Source organism: Pecten maximus, chromosome 6 (genome assembly GCF_902652985.1).
Source record: "Pecten maximus chromosome 6, xPecMax1.1, whole genome shotgun sequence".
In the NCBI taxonomy this organism is placed as follows: Eukaryota; Metazoa; Mollusca; class Bivalvia; order Pectinida; family Pectinidae; genus Pecten; species Pecten maximus.
This window is the reverse complement of record NC_047020.1, coordinates 28,270,511-28,277,680: the sequence shown is the minus strand read 5'-3', so window position 1 is coordinate 28,277,680 and position 7,170 is coordinate 28,270,511.

The window sequence follows — 7,170 nt, the reverse complement described above, 5'->3', positions numbered from 1 at the left end:
GTCCTGAAATGAGACCTTTCTAGGATAGTTCACTCTCCTAATTTTGTATCCTCCAATGGCCGTAAGCGTAGCTAGTAATCCCATCGTCTAGCAGATATCGCTTGTTGTCAAATGGTGACAGGCCTATTTTAGTCATCGATATGTTATAGAGTTGGTGCTTGAAACTTCTTATCTGATTCATGTGAGACATGATAATTCTGTTTTGAAGAAGACATTCCTTGTACTGCTCAAAACGAGTGTGGTTTTCAATAACATACTTTTTGATACCTTTTGCCTTCTTTGATTCCACATGTGTTATCACTTCTGTACCACCAATATCTTCCATTGTATTGTATGTATATGCATACATCTTTGATTTCAGCCCAACAAAGGCATGGATCGCATCGCCATGAGTCTCATCTTTCATTTTGCCCAGTACTTTCTTGTTTTTTTTTTATACTGTAGAGTGGATTGTCTTTCCTGAACTCTGATGTATCGAATAAATCACTGTCCTCTAACATATGTTGGTAGAAGTCATCTGTCTGAATGGTATATGCTAGACTGTCGGTATCGGTAAAGAGAAGGCGGGCATTAGATCCAAATTTCTGCTTGATGTAATTCTAATGAAAATCATACATCAATGTTTTTGAGATGTCAAGAATGCTGAATCCGACGTAGATTGGTCGATTCAAAAACAACTTTGCCTTAAGCATGTGAACACCGACTAAATCGTCAGAGAAAATCCTGAACTCGTGGAATGTGGGTTTGCATGTAAGTTTCATTGCTTTCTTCTCACTGTTCACAAGCTTGACGTCCATTCTCTTTCTTAAGTTCTCCATTGTCTTGCCAAACACGCTGTTGCTCATTCATTTATAGAAATCTTTCTCGAAATTGTTTCGAGATTGTTTCCTTTTTTCCGTGTTGTAATCTATATAAGTCTTCAACCATGGTGCCTGCTCGAAGGTTAACACTCTGTGGACTTTTGAGAGTTTCATTCCGAGTGAGAGGTATTGTTTTAAGTTTCTGTAGTGTACTACATACTTTTCCTTATTTCTAAGGTTTGGAACGAGTTTTTGTGCTGAGTTATAATGATCCAAACAATCGTGAAGGTTTTCACCATCATGTAGATTTCCACAGTGCGACATAAGGTTTTACTGTAGTCAGACAGTTCATCTTTTCCCACGGTTACCCGTTCGGGTGCTAGTGGGTATTTGTTGTGTAGATCGTGGAGTTCTGTAGGATATTCTAGATCCACTTCCAGTATATATCCACGTGTCGCATCATCAGTAACTGTCGTGATATCAAGCATGACCTTTTCATTATCGGTAAGCCAGGCGATCATCATATTCGTCTTAGAAGGTTCCGGTTGAAACCGGTTAGGCTATATTAAGCGTGATGCAATTAGGGGAAACCCGGCGATTTAATTAGGAAAAGCTGTAGATATTTCTTATCTTACATAGTGTCTGTCATATTCAGCATCATACTGCAGAATGTTTGTTCTAGGTAAAACCAATCATACCTAACCTATTGAAATTTATTTACTACATAACCATATTCAATCGTTCGCTACAAAGATATTCATAAATGTTGTATAAGATATGTATCGTCTTTTGTTTTTTGTTTACTTAGTGTATCATAGAATGTCCCAAATTAACTTGACCGCTTGAAACTGTTTGGCTATTTCTAAGCATGATACAACCGCTTTAAATATAGAACTGTCAGTAAAACTCGTCGACCTATATCCTCTCAACTCATGACGTCATCGGTTCCCCCCTGACGAATGGGGCGTGACCTTGCTTCATCTGTACCCCCTGAGGGACGTGACCCGTTTTATAGTGCACCGGATAACCCTCTACCTGTGACGTCATCGGTACCCCCCTGTCAAGGGGGGTGCCACTAGGGAGGTGCCAGGGAGGTGGTAAGGATTATATAGGGGAGTGCACCGGGTGACCCTGGCCCAGAAACCTTACTTTTGTACTACTAAGGAGAGCCAACAAAGTGTTGTTATTTTTCGGCTTCGTAAAAACTTTGACACGGCAGCCACGGCGGCCATTTTGTAGCATCACTGCGCAATTCTGGTTTTTTTCTGAACAACACCTTTTTCAAACTTCTTCTCAAATTCCACCTGTGGGATTCAACTCTGACTTACCAGAAATGATCCTGAGATAATCTTGATCAAGTGTTGTTATTTTTTGGGTTGATCCAAATTCCAAGATGGCCACCATGGCCAACAGTGCCACTATACCTGCTACAGAGAATGCATACTACAATAGTATAAGGGTCATTAATTTAGAGTCAGATGGCCATGAAGACCCTTGGGCTTCTTGTTTTAAATGGAGCACTCATTTGTTTTATGTTTTGGTTTTCTTCTTCTTCTCACAATGGGATTCGGAATGCCTGATCGGTTAAATAGCCCAAATTCTCGCAGTATTAATATTGGCGAAGTAAAGAGTTGTTTTACAATGGAGATATCTTGTCCACAGCTGATTTTTTTTTAGGGTTTCTCAAAAATTAATCAATACAGTCCATCAGCTAGTGATATTTACATCGACTTATCTCAATACCAACCATTAGAGAGAAAAATCATTGCCAGTGATAGAAATGAATATGTATTAATATATTCTATATTTATATATTTGAATAAATTTTATATACGTATATAGATGACGTACAGGCCAGTAAATGACCAATCATGATACATGTTTGATTTTCCGTGACGTCTGATGGAAGTAAAAATATTGGCGTAACCCAATTCGGTGTGAATAATTTGTGGTATTATTTACCAGGTAAGGACTATTCAAATACAACCAAATGGCGCTGTTTAAAGTCTTACATATTACAATACCCGTGCTTACACAGACATAACCATTCGGCTACACCTCTGACATTTACATCAAGTGAATAAAAACATTCATGGACGCTAGTCATAAACAATACACTCGGTATGGGGGGAAATGTACCGAACACATACGTGGACATTAGTCCCACACAATACACACAGTATGAGGGAAAATGTACTGAACACATACGTGGACACTAGCCACACACAATACACACAGTATGGGGAAAATGTACTGAACACATACGTGGACACTAGTCACACACAATACACACAGTATGGGGAAAATGTACTGAACACATACGTGGACACTGGTCACACACAATACACACAGTATGGGGAAAATGTACTGAACACATACGTGGACACAAGTCACACACAATACACACGGTATGGGAAAAATGTACTGAACACATACGTGGACACTGGTCACACACAATACACACAGTATGGGAAAAATGTACTGAACACATACGTCGACACTGGTCACACACAATACACACAGTATGGGGAACATGTACTGAACACATACGTGGACACTAGTCACACACAATACACACGGTATGGGAAAAATGTACTGAACACATACGTGGACACTAGTCACACACAATACACACAGTATGGGGAAAATGTACTGAACACATACGTCGACACTGGTCACACACAATACACACAGTATGGGGAACATGTACTGAACACATACGTGGACACTAGTCACACACAATACACACAGTATGAGGGAAAATGTACTGAACACATACATGGACACTGGTCACACACAATACACACAGTATGGGGAAAATGTACTGAACACATACGTGGACACTAGTCACACACAATACACACAGTATGAGGAAAAATGTACCGAACACATACGTGGACACTAGTCACACACAATACACACAGTATGACGAAAAATGTACCGAACACATACGTGGACACTAGTCACACACAATACACACAGTATGAGGAAAAATGTACCGAACACATACGTGGACACTAGTCACACACAATACACACAGTATGAGGAAAAATGTACTGAACACATACGTGGACACTAGTCACACACAATACACACAGTATGAGGGGAAATGTACTGAACACATACGTGGACACTGGTCACACACAATACACACAGTATGAGGAAAATGTACTGAACACATACGTGGACACTAGTCACACACAATACACACAGTATGGGGAAAATGTACTGAACACATACGTGGACACTGGTCACACACAATACACACAGTATGGGGAAAATGTACTGAACACATACGTGGACACTGGTCACATACAATACACACAGTATGAGGAAAAATGTACTGAACACATACGTGGACACTAGTCACACACAATACACACAGTATGGGAAAATGTACTGAACACATACATGGACACTAGTCACACACAATACACACAGTATGGGGAAAATGTACTGAACATATACATGGACACTGGTCACACACAATACACACAGTATGGGGAAAATGTACTGAACACATACGTGGACACTGGTCACATACAATACACACAGTATGGGGAAAATGTACTGAACATATACATGGACACTGGTCACATACAATACACACAGTATGGGGAAAATGTACTGAACACATACGTGGACACTGGTCACATACAATACACACAGTATGAGGAAAAATGTACTGAACACATACGTGGACACTAGTCACATACAATACACACAGTATGGGGAAAATGTACTGAACACATACGCGGACACTAGTCACACACAATACACACAGTATGAGGAAAATGTACTGAACACATACGTGGACACTAGTCACATACAATACACACAGTATGGGGAAAATGTACCGAACACATACGTGGACACTAGTCACACACAATACACACAGTATGGGAAAAATGTACTGAACACATACGTGGACATTAGTCACACACAATACACACAGTATGAGGAAAATGTACTGAACACATACGTGGACACTAGTCACACACAATACACACAGTATGGGGAAAATGTACTGAACACATACGTGGACACTAGTCACACACAATACACACAGTATGAGGAAAATGTACTGAACACATACGTGGACACTAGTCACATACAATACACACAGTATGAGGAAAATGTACTGAACACATACGTGGACACTGGTCACACACAATACACACAGTATGGGGAAAATGAACTGAACACATACGTGGACACTGGTCACACACAATACACACAGTATGGGGAAAATGTACTGAACACATACGCGGACACTAGTCACATACAATACACACAGTATGGGGAAAATGTACTGAACACATACATGGACACTGGTCACACACAATACACACAGTATGGGGAAAATGTACTGAACACATACGTGGACACTGGTCACACACAATACACACAGTATGGGAAAATGTACTGAACACATACGTGGACACTGGTCACACACAATACACACAGTATGGGGAAAATGTACTGAACACATACGCGGACACTAGTCACATACAATACACACAGTATGGGGAAAATGTACTGAACACATACATGGACACTAGTCACACACAATACACACAGTATGGGGAAAATGTACTGAACACATACGTGGACACTGGTCACACACAATACACACAGTATGGGGAAAATGTACTGAACACATACGTGGACACTAGTCACACACAATACACAAAGTATGAGGGAAAATGTACTGAACACATACGTGGACACTGGTCACACACAATACACACAGTATGGGGAAAATGTACTGAACATATACATGGACACTGGTCACACACAATACACAAAGTATGAGGGAAAATGTACTGAACACATACGTGGACACTAGTCACACACAATACACACAGTATGAGGGAAAATGTACCGAACACATACGTGGACACTGGTCACACACAATACACACAGTATTGGAAAATGTACTGAACACATACGTGGACACTGGTCACACACAATACACACAGTATGGGGAAAATGTACTGAACATATACATGGACACTAGTCACACACAATACACACAATATGAGGGAAAATGTACTGAACACATACGTGGACACTAGTCACACACAATACACACAGTATGGGGGAAAATGTACTGAACACATACGTGGACACTAGTCACACACAATACACACAATATGAGGGAAAATGTACTGAACACATACGTGGACACTAGTCACACACAATACACACAGTATGGGGGAAAATGTACTGAACACATACGTGGACACTAGTCACACACAATACACACAGTATGGGGGAAAATGTACTGAACACATACGTGGACACTAGTCACACACAATACACAAAGTATGAGGGAAAATGTACTGAACACATACGTGGACACTGGTCACACACAATACACAAAGTATGAGGGAAAATGTACTGAACACATACGTGGACACTAGTCACACACAATACACACAGTATTGGAAAATGTACTGAACACATACGTGGACACTGGTCACACACAATACACACAGTATGGGGAAAATGTACTGAACATATACATGGACACTGGTCACACACAATACACAGAGTATAGGGAAAATGTACTGAACACATACATGGACACTGGTCACACACAATACACACAGTATGGGAAAAATGTACTGAACACATACGTCGACACTGGTCACACACAATACACACAGTATGGGGAAAATGTACTGAACATATACATGGACACTGGTCACACACAATACACAGAGTATAGGGAAAATGTACTGAACACATACATGGACACTGGTCACACACAATACACACAGTATGGGAAAAATGTACTGAACACATACGTGGACACTGGTCACACACAATACACACAGTATGGGAAAATGTACTGAACACATACATGGACACTGGTCACACACAATACACACAGTATGGGAAAAATGTACTGAACACATACGTGGACACTGGTCACACACAATACACACAGTATGGGAAAATGTACTGAACACATACATGGACACTGGTCACACACAATACACACAGTATAGGAAAAATGTACTGAACACATACGTCGACACTGGTCACACACAATACACACAGTATGGGGAAAATGTACTGAACACATACATGGACACTGGTCACACACAATACACACAGTATGGGAAAAATGTACTGAACACATACGTGGACACTGGTCACACACAATACACATAGTATGGGGAAAATGTACTGAACACATACATGGACACTGGTCACACACAATACACACAGTATAGGGAAAATGTACTGAACACATACATGGACACTGGTCACACACAATACACACAGTATGAGGTGAATGTAAGTTTAGATGAATATTTATCAATAATCTATGAGGTATAATGCATCGACAATATACTTA